This window comes from Podarcis gaigeae (genome assembly GCF_964106915.1).
Source record: "Podarcis gaigeae genome assembly, chromosome: W".
NCBI lineage: Eukaryota > Metazoa > Chordata > Lepidosauria > Squamata > Lacertidae > Podarcis > Podarcis gaigeae.
The window spans coordinates 13,714,147-13,735,332 of record NC_139695.1 but is presented as its reverse complement, the minus strand read 5'-3'; positions in this window follow the sequence as shown (position 1 = coordinate 13,735,332).

Here is a 21,186-nt window from a genome sequence, read left to right as displayed (position 1 = left end):
AACTGCATCAGTATTAGACAAAATACTTGAAAAATTGGAAGGCCTAGATAAAAAGGTGGACGAACAAACGATAAAGATTGACCAGACTAGAGATTGTGTCAATAAGTTAACAGAACAAGTTGCGTCAAATGCTCAAGCAATCAGTAATTTATCTGAATCCACTGTAGAAAATCGGAAGCTGGCAGAGGAAGCCATTCAGAAAACTGAAGCACTGGAGCAGGAGGTGAGACCTCTGCATAAGCAGGTCGGGGAACAACAAGCCTACCTGTCTATGATTGAACTTTGGGCACGGGAAAATAACTTGAAACTGAGGTTTATACCAGAACTTGAACATGAACAAGGGAATCTAACTGACTATCTAACAAAAGAATTTTCCAAGTGGTGGAATTTGGAGGAGGAAAAGGACTTTAAAATTGTGACTGCTTTTAGGCTTGGAAAACTCACAAGGAAAGATAAACCCAGAGACTGTTTGATCACTTTAAGATCCAAGGAGGAAAGGGACAAAATATTAGGACTACACTACGGAAAGTCACTTGAAATTTTGGACAAAAGAGCAGAGGTGTACAAGGACATTCCTAAACAACTTTTGGATCTTAGATCTTCATATCTTGAACTAGTGAAGTTGTTGAGGAGCAACTTAATCATCTTCAGGTGGGAATTCCCACAAGGATTATCTTTTACGTTTAGGGGAAAAAAGGTGAAAATCAAAACAGCTGAAGATAGAGACAAATTTTTGAATACCTACGGAGAGGACCTTCAGAAAGGGATTGAAAGACCCTCAGGGGCTGGACCACAGCCTGCACTTACACCTACACCTGCGGGGTCTGTAGACCAGGATAAAAAGATACCACCACCAGAACAATAACAGATTTGGCCAGGATGTCTCTGCAACTTCTAAGTTGGAACATAAATGGCGCTAACATCCCGGAGAAAAGGAGAAGGATATTTCATATTTTGAAGAAAGAACAATTGGACGTTATTTGTTTGCAAGAAACACACGTGACTAGGCTACATAGAAAAGTGTTAATAAATAAAAGACTAGGCCAAGAATTTATTTCCTCGGACTGAGTAAAGAAAAGAGGCGTGGTGATATATGCAAAAGAGACCCTGTCACCAAAATTTTTATTCAAGGATGAACATGGAAGAATTTTGGCAATTGAGATTCAGACTCAAGGTGAAAAGTTTTTATTATTAGGAATTTATGCGCCAAATGAGGGAAAATCGGAATTTTATAAGAAGCTGCATGAGATCATGCTGGACTATCTGAACTATGATAACATCATCATGATGGGAGATATGAATGGAGTGGTATCAACCAACGTGGATAAGTCATACAATCAAAATGTGATAAAAGACGGCAGACTACCTAAAACATTCTTTGAAATGACTGACAATCTGGACTTGATTGACATCTGGAGAACAAAGAACCCTCTAGGAAGAGAAGGAACATTCTTTTCTGAAGCCCAACTGACATGGACAAGAATCGATCAAATCTGGACAACTAGAGGCCTGGCACCCAAGATAAAAAAAGTGGAAATCTGCCCAAAAACCTGCTCCGACCATAATGCTGTCAAGATGGACATGAGATTAATTCCAACCGGCTCCTTTAGATGGAGGATGAATGACAACTTGTTTAGAGATCAGGAGATTCTCAAAAAGGCCCAAAAAGTTTTGAAAGACTATTTTGAGATAAACTTGAACACTACAGTGGAAAAAAGAATTGTCTGGGACGCAAGTAAGGCGGTGATGAGAGGGTTTCTGATACAACAGAATACAATTAAGAAAAAAATACAGAATGACAAGAAAGATAAGATTCTGGAGAAAATTAAAGAAGGTGAGAAGAAGTTAAGATCGAGACCGAAATCAAAGGAGATTCTAAGAGAAATTAAACATTATCAAGCACAATATTCAAAATTGATAAATCAAGAAGTGGAATGGAAAATTAAATTAATGAAACAAAGATCCTTTGAATCGGCAAATAAATGTGGAAAGCTGCTAGCATGGCAGCTGAAAAAGAGACAAAAATTAAATACAGTAACAAACTTGGAAATTGAGGGAAGAAATATTCAGAACCCGGTGGAAATTAGAAAGTGTTTCCAGAGATACTTCAAACAACTATATACACAGGGGCCGCAAAATGAATCAGAGATAGAACAGTTTTTAAAGAAGAATGTTTTACCAAAGTTGTCTCTCAAGAACAGAACAATCCTGAATTACAAAAGAACACAATTAGAAATTGAGGAGGCCATTCAGAACATGCAATTGGGCAAGTCTCCAGGGCCAGATGGGCTTACCTCCAAATATTATAAGACATTGAAAGACTATTTGATGCATCCATTAATGGAGGTTTGCAATGAAATTATGGAGGGGAAGAAGGCACCGGAGTCGTGGAAAGAAGCTTTCATCACATTGATACCCAAATTAGAATCTGAAAAGACGCAATTTAGGAATTACCGCCCCATCTCCCTTTTAAATGTGGATTACAAAATATTTGCAGATATTTTAGCAAGAAGATTTTAAAAAGTTCTTAATGAAGTAATCCATAAGGACCAAGCAGGCTTTCTCCCAGGTAGACATTTGTTTGCTAACACAAGGAACATTATTGACATTTTGGAACTTTTGCAAACAAACATAAATACAAAAGCTGTGTTAATTTTCATAGATGCGGAGAAGGCCTTTGACAACATCTCTTGGAAGTTTATGAAGAAAAATTTGGAGGGAATGGGAGTGGGGCGGGGGTTTCACAATGGGATAGAGGCAATTTATTCAGAGCAAAAAGCAAAATTGATAGTTAACAATGTGGTGACAGAAGAGTTTAGAATTGAGAAAGGAACAAGACAAGGTTGCCCTATATCCCCTTTGTTATTTATATCGGTCCTGGAAGTGCTCTTGAATATGATTAGAGGAGACAGGTTGGTGGAAGGTATTCAGGTCGGAGCGAAACAATATAAACTGAAAGCATTTGCAGATGACCTAGTTTTGACCCTACAGGAGCCAGAGCCTAGCACTAAAAGGGTATTGCAACTGATTCATGAGTTTGGTCGAGTGGCGGGATTTAAACTTAACAAGCAAAAAACTAAGGTTTTGGAAAAAAACTTGACTCCTTTAGAGTCAGAAAGGTTTCAGAAAGAGAAAGAATTAAATGTGGTTAAAAAAGTAAGATACCTAGGGGTAAACATAACAGCGAAGAACAGAAATCTATTTAAAGATAATTATGAAAAATGTTGGTCTGAAATTAAAAGAGATCTAGATGTATGGTCAAGATTGAAACTTTCCTTGTCAGGACGTATTGCTGTTATCAAGATGAATGTATTGCCAAAAATGTTGTTTTTGCTTCAAACTTTGCGAATAGTGGATAAAATGGAGTGTTTTGGGAGGTGGCAGCGAGATATTTCTAAATTTGTCTGGCAGGGCAAAAAGCCCAGAATCAAGTTTAAGATATTAACTGATGCTAAAGAAAGAGGGGGATTTGCCCTGCCAGACCTAAAGTTGTATTATGAATCAGCAGCTTTCTGCTGGTTGAAAGATTGGCTACTTCTTGAAAACACGGATGTTTTAGATTTGGAAGGATTCAATAATACTTTTGGTTGGCATGCATATCTGTGGTATGACAGGGTCAAAATACACAAGGCTTTCAAGAATCATGTTGTTAGAAAAGCATTGTTTAATGTCTGGTCAAAATATAAGGACTTATTGGAAAACAAGACCCCAAGGTGGTTATCACCAATGGAGGCTAAGGCCCTGAAAAGACTCAATATGGAGGCCAAATGGCCGAAATATTGGGAAATAATAGGAAAAGATGGAGACAATTGGAGGCTGCAGAGTATGGAGAAACTAAAGGGGAAAGTGCGAGATTGGTTACATTATGCTCAGATCAGAGAAGTTTTTAAGCTAGATAAAAAATTAGGATTCCAGGTGGAAAAATCAAAATTAGAAACAGAACTGTTAGAACCCAGCTCTAAGATACTTTCAAGAATGTATAACTTGCTGTTAAAATGGAATACACAGGATGAAACGGTCAAATCAGCTATGATAAAATGGGCACAGGACATTGGGTACAACATCATGTTTGCTGACTGGGAAACGTTATGGACCACAGGTTTGAGATTTACGGCATGTAATGCCTTGAAAGAAAATATTATGAAAATGATATATAGGTGGCACATGACTCCAGTCAAGCTTGCAAAGATATATCATGTGTCTGACAATAAATGTTGGAAGTGTAAAGAAGCTGAAGGAACATTCTTTCACCTCTGGTGGACTTGCCCCAGAGTGAAGGCTTTCTGGGAAATGATATATAATGAGCTGAAAAAGGTATTTAAGTATACCTTCCCTAAGAAACCAGAGGCCTTTCTTTTGGGCATTGTCGGCCAGAGTGTGCAAAAGAAGGATCGAACCTTTTTTATGTATGCTACAACAGCAGCAAGGATACTCATCGCTAAAGGCTGGAAAACTCAAGATTTGCCCACACTGGAAGAGTGGCAGATGCAACTGATGGACTATATGGAACTGGCTGAGATGACTGGCAGAATCCGAGACCTGGGAGAAGAACTGGTGGAGGAGAACTGGAAGAAATTTAAGGATTATTTACAAAAACATTGCAAATTGTATGAATGTTAAGAAAGATGTAAGATTTATATTAACATGGCTCCAATAAATTAGTAATAAGGAATATAAATTTGAATGTAATTGAAAGAAAGGATAAATTTTGGATTAACAATATTTTATAATTAAGCTCTAATAAGAGAGTGGCTAAATTTTAAAATTTGAGACCTTAATACTGGAAAACTTTATTATATAAATTAAAATAAGTTAATAATTTGCTGTTAAAATTTTTGAGTTTAGAAAGCAGGAACAAGAGGTGTGAGGAAGTCCAAGGAAGTGTATGAAATGTGGATACTGGAAAATGTTATGCTATTATGTGTTCTTTATTGTTAAACAGAAACCTAATAAAAATTATTTTTAAAAAAAATACAATGGTGGCTGCACACTGCCACTGTTCCGGTTTGAACACATATCTCTCTGTAGGAGCCTCCTGCCCTTCCATGTATTCTGGTTTTCTGGATAGCGCATCTGCCCTTGCGTTCTGCACCCCTGGCACATACCCTATCTTGAAGTTAAACCCCGACAAGAACTCTGCCCACCTTACTTGTCTCTGATTCAGGGGTCTAGCCTTCCTCCAGTACTCTAGGTTTTTGTGGTCTGTATACACCTGCACCTGCTGCTGTGCACCTGCTAGGAAGTGCTTCCAAACTCGGAACGACTCCACTATAGCCAAAGGTTCCTTATCAAAGATTGTGTATTTCTGTTCAGAACGACTTAGCTTCCTGGAATAAAAGGCACAGGGCCTCCAGTTCTTTTTTTGATTCTCCTGAAGTAGTATGGCCCCCACCGCTCTGTCAGAGGCGTCTGTCTCAACCCTCATGGATTTCCCTGGCTCCACATGTATCAAGTATTCTTCTGAGGCAAACACCTTTTTTCATTTCTCAAAGGAGGCCTGTGCCTCAAGAGTCCAATGGAAAGCCTTCTTGCCTCTCAGGCAATCGGTTATGGGGGCCGTGATCTGCGCGTAATTAGGTATAAAATTTCTATAATAATTACTGAAGCCCATGAACCTTTGCACATCCTTCCATTCTAACACACTTTGCACCTTACTCTTTTCCATGTGTATACCCTCTGTAGAGAGGCGGTATCCCAAAAATTCCACTTCTCACACGTGGAATTGGCACTTCTCTAACTTGGCATACAACTTATGCCTTTTCAGCCTCTCCAATACCTCTGTAACGTGCTTCACATGCTCTTTCTCAGTTTCTGAAAAGATAAGATCATCCAAATAGTAAACACAGTTCTTGTATAGCAGTGACCCCAACACGTGCTGTATAAAGGATTGGAACATGGCCGTTCCCGCCTGTAAGCCATAGGGCATGACTAAGAACTCATTGTAGCACCCTGCTTGTGGTTAACGCTTAGCTGGAATGAAATATTCAACGCAGCAATAGAGAAATTAAAATAGTAATTTATTTGTCAGACAGATAAATGAGAGGCACAGTGGTATATGGTTACCAAGCTCTGGCCTGGCCTCCTGCCATTCTGGCCAGCACTTATATTTCCTTAATCCAGCCCCCTTGCTCCTCCTGTGGCTGCCTCTGTCCAATCAGCCTGGTTGAAATTCCTATTGGCTGTTTGCTAGAACCAATCACAAAAGATACACCCATTTCCTTTTGTCCTTTTATGGGACACAAAAAGCTATATATTCTTATATCTATAAATGACAAATAAGTAGTAATATATCTTACATGTGTCTCAACAAGGAACCTTAATTACCAGCTCACCTCTTGCCCTCCTTGCCCTATTGCCTTCCAAAACAGATGGTTAATCTTAACTTTTTATCTTCAAGGATCTTGAGTTCACATCATCATTGAAAGATCTCCTTCATTTGGAGGTCTCTAAACAAAAGGCCTGACAACCATATATCTAATGATGTTTCCTGCTTGGCAGGGGGGCTGGGCTGGTGGCTGACTTAATTTCAGGATAGTTACAACTCTTACAACTATATGAAATAAGAATCTAGCATTTCTTAAATCCTTTGCATAATTACATTTAAGCCAATATATTTAATACATAAATAACCTTTTAAAAGGAAAAGAAATCTTAAAAGGATCTCAGTTTAAGAAAGAAACAACTTTAGAAAAGACTTCCCAAAAATGCTCTCTCCCTTTCTGCCAGCCAGATGCTCTTGGCCTTTTAACCTTAGGAAAATATGGCTCAAGTTTAATGGGAGGCACATGGTGTTATTTTACTATTTACCCACTCTTAATTTTGACCACTCTTACAGCTTAATTGTACTCTGTAACATGCAAGGTCAGTGTCCTGCTCTCAGCCTGTAATTCCCTTTTTACGACTTTGAGAATTGTTTTCTGCTATAAATCAGGGGGCCCCCTTGTCTAGGAGGAAAAACATTGCCAAGGTTCTTAGGCAGCTGGACTTCTGCCTGGCATGAAACATTTGAAAATCTTTAAGCTCATTTTAAAATACAAGCCCTGATCAAACATATAAGCTTTGATAAAAATGCAGGCTTATGATTAGATGCCTCATTCCCCCCTTTCAAGCTCAAGGACCTTCATCCCAAGTGTCCTTGATAGCTTGACCTTCATCATATTCCTGAGGTAAAGCTCTGTATAAGGCCATGATATGAGGTAAAGTTTCATTTGAAATCATCTTGCTAATTGTAATTCTAAAACACGAAATGATACATGGCATCATACATAAAACCATTACTACTACTGTCAAGAAAAACAAGCAAGACAATAGTATCCCTTTGAGTCCTGCGACATTAGGTAACCAATTGGTGAGCCATCCCATATCCCATCCTTCCCATGTTTGTACTGGGACATGTGCTATATTCTCCATCTTTGTGGCCAACACACTGATTGCCTCACCATTATCAGAAATGTTAAAGCAACAGGCATTCCCTGTCAAGTTCAAGACTCCACATAGGCCTCCCTGCCTGGCAAGTACATAATCCATTCCCATTTTCAGCTGCAAAATGGTGGCTCTACTTTCATCCAACTGTTGTGCAATAAGTCTCAAACTCTGGGCCGTTGCATTGGTTACAAGTTCCACTACTGCTTGCAATCGAATTATTCTGTTTAGATTATAAATAGGATCCCATGCCCCTTGTATGAGCTCACCAGGATTCCAGGAGGCAGGATCATAATAGGCTATAATGCGCTCTGGTGGCCAATCATCAGTATCGCTCCAACTTTGGGTACTTCCTCCTGCTATATGAGAAACATCAGCGTTTCTTCGTGTATGCTTGGCCGAACTAGTGGGCATAATCCACATTGGTGGTAATACCCATCCCAAGAAACAAGTCCCACTCCATTTGGAAGGGAGTTTCTTGTATGCCCATTCTCCACATATCCACCACAACCATCGGGTCTGAGGTTTTTGGTACGTGGAGTGCATAAGGCGAAATATCAAAAGGGGTAGAGAATTCACAGTGCAGTATGTTAGATTGCCTTTTTCTGTCACAGTTAAGTTCCACACCATTTTCCATGCATGAATAAAAGGAGGTGCACAGGGCAAGGTATTCCGAGTTCGATACGTAGTACCGTTTGCCCAGGTTTGACTATTCTTAATATAATCCCAAGTATAGTGGCAATGAGAAGAGCCTATCATGGTAGGATCAGCTGCATCTGATGATTTATGCACACAGAATTCCCCTTGCACAGGTATAACTCGTATTGGTTTAGTTGAGTTCCATCCGGGGAAATTCTGTACTTCTGTTTGGTGTGGCATTTCGCTTACCATACCAATGGCACTTAATGGTATTGGTAATAAGGGCATACCTCCCTCTGAATCATCTGGCCCAAGAGAGCAAACAAGGCAATTAGTCCTATTTGCAACATTGGCTACCATCTCAGCTAAGCCTACCCACATATTGTGGTCATGGCGGAATCCATATTTAGCAAATTTGGTCAGATTCAAGGACCCTTCCCCTTCCCAAGGGATCAGGATTAATAATAAAATCATGTTGATGTCTAGCATATGCATTCCTTCCACAAAAGATTACCTTATTGTGATAGCAAATAAATATTAGATAGATAGATAGATAGATAGATTCTTTATTGTCATTACACAAGTGCAACATTGCACAAGTGCAACATTGCACAAGTGCAACGAAATTGGATGCCATCCCTTAAAAACAACAAAAGCAACACAACAACAACAACCAAACAAACCACATTCCAGCCACACCCACACCCACACCCATCAAACTCCCAGGTCACACTATCGAGTTACTGCATTTAAGAAGGCCACAGCTCTTGGATAGAAACTATTTTTCAGTCTATTTGTCCTTGACTTGATGTTTCTGTATCTCCTGCCAGAAGGCAGTAGTACAAACAGACTGTGTCCCGGGTGAGATGCATCCTGCAGGATATTGTTTGCTTTCCTAAGACAACGGGAACCGTACAGTTCTTCCAAAGATGGGAGGGGATGACCAATAATCCTTTGGGCTGTGGTTATGACCTTCTGGAGCACCTTCCTCTTCCTAGCTGTACAGCTGGAGAACAAGGCACAAATACAGTATGTGAGAATGCTCTCTATGGAGCCTCGGTAGAAGGACACCAGCAGTCTCTCACTCAGATTGTTCTTCTTTAAAAGTCTGAGGAAATAAATTCTCTGCTGGGCCTTCTTCACCAGAGCAGTGGTATTTGCGCTCCAAGTCATGCCCTGATCGATAGTCACTCCCAAAAACCTGAATTCCGCCACCCTCTCCACCCGTTCCCCGTTGATATACAAGGGCTGAATGTCCGCCTTTTTTTCCCTGTAATCCACCACCAATTCCTTGGTCTTAGTCGTATTAAGAGCCAGATTGTTCTCTCCACACCAAGCACAAAGCCGCTCCACCTCGTCCCGATAGGCGGACTCATCCCCTCCTGAAATGAGCCCCACCACCGTAGTGTCATCAGCAAACTTGATGATTTTGTTGCTGGAATAAATGGCTGTACAATCATACGTATAGAGAGTATAGAGCAGGGGACTCAACACACAACCCTGTGGTGAGCCGGTGTTAAGGCTAAGGGCTGTGGACATATGTGACCCTACTCTAACCCTCTGAGAACGTTCTGACAAAAAGTCCAAAACCCAGAGACAGGTGGAGTTGGAGAGTCCAATCGCCTCTAGCTTGGACACCAGTCTATGGGGGAGGATAGTGTTAAAAGCAGAGCTAAAATCCACAAACAGCAGCCTCACATAACTCCCCGGCTGCTCCAGATGGAACAGAGCAGCATGGAGAGTGGTAGTGATAGCGTCTTCCGTGGATCTATTTGCCCTGTATGCAAACTGGTAGTTGTCAAAAGTTGATGGAAGACAGGAAATAATGTGACGGCGCACCAGTTTCTCAAAACACTTCATAATGATTGGAGTCAGTGCAACTGGTCTGTAGTCGTTCAGACTACTGATTGTGGATTTTTTAGGCAGAGGAACAATAGTTGACGACTTCAGGCAGGGTGGGACAATAGACTGGTGTAAGGACTTGTTGAAGATCTTAGTAAAGACCCTCGCCAGCTGATCCGCACAGCCCTTCAACACCTTTCCCGTGATGCCATCAGGTCCAGCAGCCTTCCTCGGATTCACCATCCTCAATACCTGTCTCACCTCATGCTCCTCTACAGTGAATGAGGGGCCCCTATGGGCTGGTGGCTGTAATACCGGCGTCTCAGGTGGCTCCTTCTCGAAGCGAGCAAAGAAGAAGTTAAGCTCCTCCGCCAGCAAAGGGTCACCGTTGACAGCACCAAGGTTAGGTTTGTAGTTGGTAATATGCTGAATCCCCTGCCACATCTGTCTTGTGTTGTTACTCCTTAAATTATCCTCAATCCTCTGCCTATAGACCAGTTTTGCCCGTCGAATACCCCTCTTCAAGTTTGCTCTTGCCACACTGTAAAGCTGCACCTCGCCCGACCTAAAAGCCCTGTTCCTTTCCCGCAACAGGCACTGGACCTCTCTATTCATCCAGGGTTTCTGATTGGGGTAAAACCGGATGGATTTATTTACTGTGACAGTGTCTGTGCAGTGATTGATATAGCACAGAACTGCTGCCGTGTGCTCCTCCAGGTCTGAACGATCGAAAATGTCCCAATTGGTTCTCTCAAAACAGTCCTGCAGCTGATGGATAGCACCTTCAGGCCAGATTTTAACAGTCCTTGATATTGTGGGAGCCCGTTTCCTGAGTGGGATATATGCTGGTACCAGGAACAGAGACATATGGTCGGACTGGCCCAAATGTGGCAGCTGTAAAGCCCTATAGCCGTGATTTACATTCGAATAAACTTTGTCCAGTGTCTTGTCCCCTCTTGTGGGACATTTCACATGCTGATAGAGCGTTGGGAGCACTTTTTTAAGTTCAACATGATTAAAGTCTCCCGCAATGATGTGCACAGCTTCAGGATGCTTGTCTTGCTGGCTGCTGATAAGGCTCTGCAGGCATCCCAGCGCCAAGTTGGCATTGGCATCTGGTGGCACGTACACACCAGTTAGCATAACAGCTGTAAACTCCCTAGGGAGATAGGCTGGTCTACATTTAACAGCCACATATTCCAAATCCGGTGAACAGTAACTGCCAACGGTCTTAGAATTATTGGACCAGCATTTGTTCACATATACACACAGCCCCCCTCCTCTGGTTTTTCCGAAGTCCATGCCTCGGTCATGACGATGTACCACACAGCCTTCCAACTGAATAGCCGTGTCTGGTATGGACGGTTGAAGCCATGTCTCAATGACAAATAAAACGCAGCAATCTTTTACAAGACTGTTCTTTGCCGCCAGCAGCCTCAATTCATCCATCTTGTTGGCAAGAGATCTCACATTAGCAAGAAATATGCTAGGGAGTGGTGGTTTAGATGGACTCCTCTGCAATCTTACCAGGACGCCGGCCCGACAACCCCGCCTTTGCCTCCTGTCTCTACGCCGCCTTCGCCTCCTCCCTGGCGGCATAGTAATCCATGGAGAACCCGGTGGCCTGGCTACTCCCACAGGAGCGTTATCTAGGCGAAAATAATCAGCTCTCACAGCTTGTTCACACTGTAACCCGACCTTCAGGAGTTCCTGCCTGCTATAAATCTTTCTTGCCCGGCCAAACATACTCAGAACAAGTAAAAATAAAAAACAAAGAACAAGTAAAAATAAAAAACAAAAGGAGAGCACTGAGCCGCAGCGTCTCTGCGCGCCGCCATCTTAGGATAAATATTAGCCCCAATATAATTCCCCCAGTGACAGAAATGGGGAACCACCAAGACCAAAACATATATCCCGAGGATCCCCAATGAGTAATATCCCTGATAATTGTTCCACAAGGGGGCAGTCAATCAATTGTATAAGAGAATCTTCCCGTTCACAGTCGCTGGTTCAGACGCTCCTCAAGCTTCAGGCGTGCGCAGGTCAGCCAGCTTCCAGGTCGTGGCTGCAGCAGGCCGGTCGTCTAAATGTTGCCCGTGACCTAGCCCGTTCCCGGTAGGGCTAGATACAGGGTTTTTTGGAGAGAGTCAGTTTTAAAGGATTAGAGGGGTCACCTTTGCACGTCCAACTGCCTTCGGACTTCTTCAAACGGGAGTGATGAATCCAGGGGGTCACCTCAGCTACCTTCACCGCTGTTGGAGTAGAGAGCAAGACGGTGTAAGGTCCACGCCACTTAGGTGCAAGTGGATCGCGTTTCCACTCTTTCACCCATACGCTATCGCCAGCCTGGAACTGATGAATCGGCTCGGCAATGCTGCACGGCGTGCGCTCGAGGGCCCACCTGTTAAGAGAAACAAAAACACGGGAGAGAGATTGCACTTGTCCCTGTGTCACATGGTCTCCTATTTGTTTAAGGTCAGCTGGAATATCCTGAACAAAGGAGGGCGGCCTCCCATACAGGAGCTCAAAAGGTGACAACTTAAGTCTTTTTGTGGGTGCACACCGAACACGAAACAGTGTTATGGGTAACACATCTACCCATCCCAATCCCGTTTCCTGGGTTAATTTTGCCAATTGGGTTTTCAGAGTCCGATTCATTCTTTCAGTTTTCCCTGAACTCTGAGGCCTATATGCTGCATGCAGTCTCCATTTCACTTGTAGGACTCAACATACTTCTTGTACTACTTGATCAATGAATGCTGGCCCATTATCACTTCCAATGCATCTAGGTAATCCAAACCTCGGGATCAATTCAGTGAGGAGTCTCTTAGTTACCTCTCGTGCCTTTTCAGTTCGGGTGGGAAAAGCTTCAACCCATCCAGTAAGAGTATCTACAAACACAAGGAGATACTTGAATCCCTTAGAAGGGACCAGCTCTGTAAAGTCCACAATTAGGCTTTCCATGGGGACGTATCCCACATGCTGAATTCCAGGAGGTTGTACCGGTCCCTGCCTGGGATTGTTTTTAGCACAAAGAACACATTTCTGTGAAATGCAAGTTGCTAATTGTGATAGATTAATAATATACAACTTCCGACTGAGACTCTCTCTGGTTGCAGTACCGCCAAGGTGAGTAGATTCATGATAATTTCTTACAATTGTGCCTGCTAGATGATGAGGTACATAAATCCTATTGTCCGGCAAGATCATCCAACCGTCCTTCACAACCGCTCCTTCCTGTTCAGCCCACTTCCTCTCTTCTGGGATATAGTGAGGTTTAACTTCTTCTGGAACTACCTCTGGTATGAGGGCTGCTATAAATCCTCCCACAGGCTTTTGGGCTGCCTCTCGGGCTGCTTTGTCAGCAGCATGATTTCCTCTGGTTATTGGATCCCTTCCTCGTCCATGACCTTTGCAGTGCATTACAGCAATCTGTTCTGGAGCCCATACTGCTTCCAACAGGATTTCTACTTCAGGTCCATATTTCAAGGCCTTCCCGTGGGCTCCGATTAGACCTCTTTCTTTCCATAGAGCTCCATGTGCATGCAGGGTTAAGAAGGCATATTTAGAATCAGTATAGATGTTTGCCTTACATCCGGCTGCCAATTGCAGAGCTCTAGTTAAACCTATAAATTCAGCTTTTTGTGCTGAGGTGCCAGCAGGCAAAGCTTCAGCTTCCACAACTTCCTCATTGGTGACCACAGCATATCCTGCTCGTCTGGCACCTTCATGCAGGTAACTGCTACCATCAGTATAATATACAACATCTGGATTTTTCAATGGCTCATCTTTCAGATCGGGTCTACTGGAATAAACTTCATCCATTATTTGGAGACAATCATGTGATTCTTCATCATCTACCTCTGGTAGGGGCAGCAAAGTCGCTGGATTGAGCATATTCACTACTCGTAGATGAATCCTGGGATTTTCACACAATAGGCCTTGGTATCTAGCCATCCTTGGGTTCGTTAGCCAATAACTACCCTTATATTCCATGAGTGTCAGAACAGCATGAGGTACATTCACATACATCGTCTGGCCGAAGGTAAATTTATCAGCTTCTTTGACAAGGCTTGCAGTGGCCGCTACTGCCCTTAGGCATGGAGGCCATCCTTTTGCTACTGAGTCCAATTGTTTAGACAAATAAGCTACTGGACGGTTCCAACTTCCTAATCTCTGGGTCAGGACTGCCGCTGCAATCCCATTCTGTTCATGTACATACAGCTGAAAGGGTTTTTCCGAATTAGGCAATCCAAGGGCTGGTGCCTCCATAAGTCGTTGTTTGATAACTAAAAAGGCTTGTTTCTGCTCAGGTCCCCATACGAAGGGGTCCTTTTCTGCACCTCGAGTGCTTTCATGTAAGGGCTTGGCCAGACTGCTGAAATCAGGTATCCATAGTTGTCAGGACTGCCGCTAGGTCCCAGCTCACAGAGGACCAACGCCCAGTGGATATTATATACAAAAGTCTTTATTGAAGTTTAGTTTCCATTTCCAAGCTCTGGGCGCGCAGGCCCACGTCTTAACGCTAGACCGGCTAAGTCCCCTCTGACTCACTGCTCCACCCACACCAGTTTAAGATTCTAGCCCGGCTCCACCTCTTGCGCTGCTCTTTCCTGCGTTGGGTCCTTCTGCCCTCTGGGGTTCCCTCCTTCCTGGACTCCTCTGACGCGGAGCCTCCTGAGTCTTGCCCCTCCCTCCGGCGGGCTTTAGGACCTGGCTCCCTTCCCGGGCTCCCCGCTGTGCCGCGCTCCTGTACATTTGAACTTGGCGCGCGCGCCCAGCCGGTGACTTTCCTTCTGACCGTTTCCCCGCTTCCTGATGTGGGTGTTGCCAAACCTGACTCCTCTCCTCCCTCTGGTGGTGAGGACACTGGTCCCGACTCCTGGGACTCCCCCTCCCCACTGCGCTCTGGTGGAGACGCTGGCCCTGATCTCCAGCTGCTGTTCAGGGACTCCCCGCTGGCCCCTCCCTCTTGAGGTTTCTCCCTTGGAATCTCCCTTGCTCTGGCCACCGGCGCTCCCTTCTGTGAGTCCTCCGATTCGCTAGAGAGGCTTGTGGAATAACTCTGGCCACTGTCACTGCCTGCGCCCCCCTCGTACTCCTCCTCCTCACTCTCCATTTGCTCCCCCTCCTGTGTCTCTCCTTCTGAACCCCTGACATCCATCCCCCCCTCGAAGCCCCCCCTTCCCCCCTCCCCCTCTTCCGGTGCGGGTTCCGGGTGCTCCATTGTTGTAGGGGTGAGTCCAGGATACAGCTCGTCCCCTGAGGCTTGCAACCATCGAGATAAGTCCGGGAAGTCCTCCATGGGCTCGTCGACGACGACCTCCTCCGCTTCCATCTCCTGCGCGGTGTGCTCGAAATCTGCGCTCGACCCCAAATCACCCAAGAGCCCTCCTCCCCCTGTTGCTTGATGGGGGTCCACCTCCCAGGGCCCCTTCGGCATGTCTCTGCGCCAGCCCACTTCGGGTTGGTCCTCCCACCAATAAGATCCCCCCGTGCCAAAACCTGAAAGTGATCCCTCCGGAGAGCTGCCTCCCGGAGCCGAGTCCTCAGCTGACGAGAAACCCCGGAAAGTGCTGGCCGAGAGTGTGGGTGTGAACAAACAATCCTCGAAAAAGCCCGCCGGCATAGGCTTGTGCGGGAAAAGTGTGTGGAATTCTTCCTTGAGCAACTGCTCTTCCACTGCGTAATCCGGCACCCACCTGTTGGCGCTGGCCGGGGTGTCCTCTGTGGCGAGAAGATATTCAATCCCGTCCTCCCCCCACCTTGAGTCTAAAATCTCAGTGGCTTCATTAAGTGGCTCCCCTTTCGGCGACCCCCCTTTTTTGGGCGCTTCTCTGAGCGGGTCTGGCGCCTTCCCCGGTGCTTGAAACCTGTGGGGCTCTCTGTAGGGCGTGAGCACTGATCTATGAAAGACCGGGTGCATTCTGGAACCCTCCGGGAGTGTCAACCGGAAGGCCACTGGGTTGATCTGCGCCTCTACTTGGTAAGGCCCTAGCTGCTTGTGCCCTAGTTTCTTCTTGGCTAACGATCTGGCTGGAACTGCTTGTGCTGCCAACCAGACCCAGTCTCCCACCTGGATGTCCTCCCCAACCCTCCTGTGTCGATCTGCCTGCACTTTGTAAGCCTGTTTTGCCAACTCTAACTGCCTCCTGAGCTGCTCGTGGATCTCCTGCAACTCCGCTGCCACTTCCTCTGCTCCCTGTGGCTCCCCCTCCCGCACTGTGTCCAGACCCGGGAAGGTTCTGGGATGCCTCCCGTAGTTGGCAAAAAATGGGGTCACCCCCATGGACCCGTGCTTCGTGTTGTTGTAGGCAAACTCGGCCAACGGTAGATAGTCCACCCAGGTCGATGGCTGCTGGTTCGCGTAGCATCTCAGGTACTGCTGCATGATGGCGTTGACCCTTTCCGCCTGCCCGTTAGTTTGCGGGTGTCTCGCCGACGCCAGGCTGACCTTGACGTTCAGGAATCCCATCAGCTTTTGCCAGAAGTTGGAGATGAACTGGCGCCCCCGGTCGGACAAAATAGACCGTGGTAGGCCGTGCACCTTGAACACGTGGTCTATGAACATCTTAGCGGTCTGCTCGGCCGTGGCCACCTTCGCGCACGGAATGAAGTGGGCCATCTTGGTGAACAGGTCCACTACCACGAGCACTGCCGTCTTGCCCCTTGAGCTGGGTAGATCTGTGACAAAGTCCAGGGCCACCCTCTCCCACGGTACGAACGGTGTCTGTAGCGGTTCCAACAGGCCCGCCGGCGGCTGGTGCACAGGCTTAGCCCTTTGGCAGGTGTCGCACCTATTGACATAGTCCGCGACATCCCCCCGCATCTTAGGCCACCAAAAGTCTCTGGCTACTAAGTCCACCGTCTTCTCCTTGCCGAAGTGCCCCGCGCTGGGCGCGTCGTGCAGCTGTTGCAGGACCTTCGCGCGGAGGCTGTCTCCTGGTACGTAGAGGACTCCCTTGCGTAGGAGCAGGCCGTCGCGCACTTGGAATTCGTCGCCCCTCGCCTTGCCACTGCACACCTCCTCCATCTTGGCTCGGGCGAACGAGTCCGTTTGCAGCGCGCGGCGCACCGCGTCCAGGTCCACCGTGGCTGACGCGCATGCCCACGTCTGTGGTGTGAAAATGTGCTTGGCCGCCGCCGGTGCCTCTGCCTCCAGATACTGCGGTTTTCTGGACAGCGCGTCCGCCAAGACGTTGCTGTTTCCTGGGATGTACTCAATTCTGAAGTCGAAATCTGCAAAGAACTCCGCCCAGCGGATGTGTCGCTGGTTCAGGAACCTCGCCGTGCGCCAGTACTCCAAGTTCTTATGGTCTGTGCGGACCTGCACCGTGTGCTTGGCTCCGACGAGGAAGTGCCGCCACGCCTTGAAGGCTGCATGTATGGCCAGCAACTCCCTGTCCCAAATGGTGTAGTTCTGCTCCGCTTTGCTGAGTTTTCTGGAGTAGAAAGCGCACGGCCTCCAGTCCCCCTGGTGGTCTTGCTGCAACAGAACGGCTCCCACGGCCCTGTCTGAGGCGTCCGTCTCCACTCTCATGGGCCTGCTGGGATTTACGTGCAGTAGGTTCTCTTCGGAAGCGAAGAGCTGCTTGAGCTTCTGAAAGGACTGCTCTGCCTGCTCCGTCCAGATGAACCTCTTCTTCTTGGAACTGAGGGTGTCGGTGATGGCCGCTGTCTGCATGGCGAAACCCTTGATGAACTTGCGATAAAAGTTGGCAAAACCGACAAACCTCTGTACTTCCTTCCTATTGCGTGGGCTCTTCCAATCCAGTACTGCACGTACCTTGGCACCGTCCATAGCCAGTCCCTTGTCGGACAGTTTGTAGCCCAAGAAATCCACCTCCGTCTTGTCGAACTGGCACTTCTCCAGCTTGGCGTACAGCCTGTGCTCCCGCAGCCTCTGCAGAACTTCCCTAACATCTCTCTCGTGAGCCTCCGGCGATTCCGAGAAGATTAGGATGTCATCCAGGAAGCAGACGCACTTCTTGTAGAGGAAACCCGCCAAGACATGATGCATGAAGGCTTGAAAGCAGTGGGAACCATTTTTTAATCCAAAAGGCATAACTCTGTATTCATAAGTGCCCAGCGGCGTAAACATGGTTGTTTTCCACTCGTCGCCTTCCCGTACGCGAATGAGATTGTACGCTCCGCGCAGATCCAACTTGGTAAAGATGCGACCCTTCCTCACCGTCGCCAGCAGGTCATCGATCTTGGGCATAGGGAAGGCTGAGGGCTTGGTCTTGAGGTTCAAGAAGCGGAAATCAACGACCAGCCTCTTTTGGGGCGTGTCCTGCTTCTTTACAAAGAACACGGGACTGCCTCCTGCCGCCTTGGACTCCCGGATGAATCCCCGCTTCAGGTTGTGATCTATGAACTCCCTGAGCTCTTGCAATTCATCCTCAGACATGGAGTACAGTTTCCCCGTCGGGAGCGTCGCCCCGGGCAGGAGGTCGATCTTGCAGTCGTAGGGTCTGTGGGGTGGCAGCTTATCCACCTCTTTCTCGCAGAAGACCTCCAAAAACTCCTTGTATTTGTTAGGCACCGCTTGCAACATGCCCAAGTTCAGCTGTGGTCCATCCTCGTGCCCCTCATCTTCCAAGTCCGCCAGGATGCAGTGTTCTGCGCAGTAAGAGGAGCCGAAGGTCAGTTGCCGCTGGTACCAAGCTAATGCCGGGCTGTGCCTATCCAGCCAACTCATTCCCAACACTATGGGCGTGTCTGACAGGCGGGTGACGTTGAAGCTGATGACCTCACGGTGGTTTCCAATGCGCATCACCATTGGCGGCGTCTGCTGTAGCACTTGCCCTCCCAGTAGCTCCCTGCCGTCCACTGTGACGACTTTCAGAGGTACCGCCGCTGGCAGAAGGGCTATGCCATGTTGCTGGAGGAACTGCATGTCTATAAAATCTGCATTGCTCCCCGAGTCGATGGTGATGGGAATTTCCACAAGTAGCCCATTGGGGAGCTGAAGGGATGCGGTGAGCTGCACTACTGGTTTGGGTGGGAGGGGGTCGGTGGGCTGTAAGATCCCTGGGGATTGCTTCACTGACTTGTCTGGCTGGTCCCCAGAGACGCCATCTCCAGCCAGACAGTGGAGTTTTCCTGCTGCGACTCCCTCTGCTGAATTGCGTCTGTTACTGTCGCTGCGGCTGCAGTATGCTTGTGAAACCGCTGGGGACACTCTTTTGCCATATGCTGAGCACTGTCGCAGATGTAGCACTTCCTGGTTCCTCTAGGAGGCTTCATCTTGACTGCTCCCGGAGTTAGGGCTCCGACTGTGGAGTGAGCCTTAGCACCACCTATCTCCATCGGCTCCTCTCCCCCTCCCAGCGGAGGCATGGATCGAGCGCGCGCCGCCTCCTTGGGGAAGGGAGGCAGTCCTCTCGCTGGCGTGCGTCCCAAATGCCCTTCCTCCCTGCCCCAAGGGCGTCCTTCCAACCGAACCCCAATGGAGAGTGCCCGTTCCACCACTTCCTTGGTGGTTTGGGGTCTTCCCCCCCTTGCGATCTCGTCTTTCACCGCTCCACTCAACCCCTCCCAGAACAGGTCTCTGACGGCAGGCGATTCTTTCTCCCAGGCTAGTACATTCACCAATCCGAAAAAACGTGAATGATATTGCCTCACAGTGGCTTTACCTTGTCTTAGTCCGTGAATCTCCCTCCTAGCGATATCCACATCAATCTCAGATAAAAAACACGCATCCATCACTTTAATGAAGGCAGCCGCATTTTGGAGGGCTGGATCCTTGTCTCTCCATAGATTGCGCAGCCACGATTTTGCCTCCCCCCGTAAATGCGAAATAATAAATCCCACTCTCTCTTCCTCATTTTTAAAGTCTTTGTCAAGCAGCTGCAATGCATAAATCACATCTGCTCTGAAGTTAGGATACTCCTGCAGGTCCCCATTGAAGTGAGATACCAGGCTCCCTCCTCTGTTTCCCAGCCCAATCCCTTCTGGTCTGGTGGCGGGTAGCCTCTGTGTACTTAGCACTTCTAACCTGGTTCGCAGATCCTGGCAGGCAGCAGCTGCTTCCTGTTCTTTCTTTCTGGAAGCCGCAATTTCTGCAGTCAACTGCGTCACTGCGTTTTGCAAACTCGCTATCCTCTCTTCGGTAGTCATTTCCCTGTTTTTCGTGAGCTCGCGAAGCACCAATCTTCACCCCTCGCTGCTTTCCCGCACTCCACGAGGTTGCAAAATTGGTGAAAATGTGAGAGGGGACTTACTGTCAGGACTGCCGCTAGGTCCCAGCTCACAGAGGACCAACGCCCAGTGGATATTATATACAAAAGTCTTTATTGAAGTTTAGTTTCCATTTCCAAGCTCTGGGCGCGCAGGCCCACGTCTTAACGCTAGACCGGCTAAGTCCCCTCTGACTCACTGCTCCACCCACACCAGTTTAAGATTCTAGCCCGGCTCCACCTCTTGCGCTGCTCTTTCCTGCGTTGGGTCCTTCTGCCCTCTGGGGTTCCCTCCTTCCTGGACTCCTCTGACGCGGAGCCTCCTGAGTCTTGCCCCTCCCTCCGGCGGGCTTTAGGACCTGGCTCCCTTCCCGGGCTCCCCGCTGTGCCGCGCTCCTGTACATTTGAACTTGGCGCGCGCGCCCAGCCGGTGACTTTCCTTCTGACCGTTTCCCCGCTTCCTGATGTGGGTGTTGCCAAACCTGACTCCTCTCCTCCCTCTGGTGGTGAGGACACTGGTCCCGACTCCTGGGACTCCCCCTCCCCACTGCGCTCTGGTGGAGACGCTGGCCCTGATCTCCAGCTGCTGTTCAGGGACTCCCCGCTGGCCCCTCCCTCTTGAGGTTTCTCCCTTGGAATCTCCCTTGCTCTGGCCACCGGCGCTCCCTTCTGTGAGTCCTCCGATTCGCTAGAGAGGCTTGTGGAATAACTCTGGCCACTGTCACTGCCTGCGCCCCCCTCGTACTCCTCCTCCTCACTCTCCATTTGCTCCCCCTCCTGTGTCTCTCCTTCTGAACCCCTGACAATAGTCTACAAAACCCTGCTGTTCCCAGGAATCCTCTAAGTTGTTTTCTTGTGGTAGGTTCCTTGATAAGGCAAATAGCTTCTTTCCTCTCTGGTCTCAATGCTCGTTGTTGGTGTGAGATGTCAAAGCCCAAATATTTGACCTTTTCTAAACATAACTGTGCCTTTTTCTGGGAAACTCGGTAGCCAGCTTCCCAGAGCAAGTGGAGCAGTTCCTCTGTCCCTTCTTTACAGGTATCAAAATCCTTTGCCGCTAGTATAAGGTCATCCACATATTGCAGAACCACCTTTTCTCCCG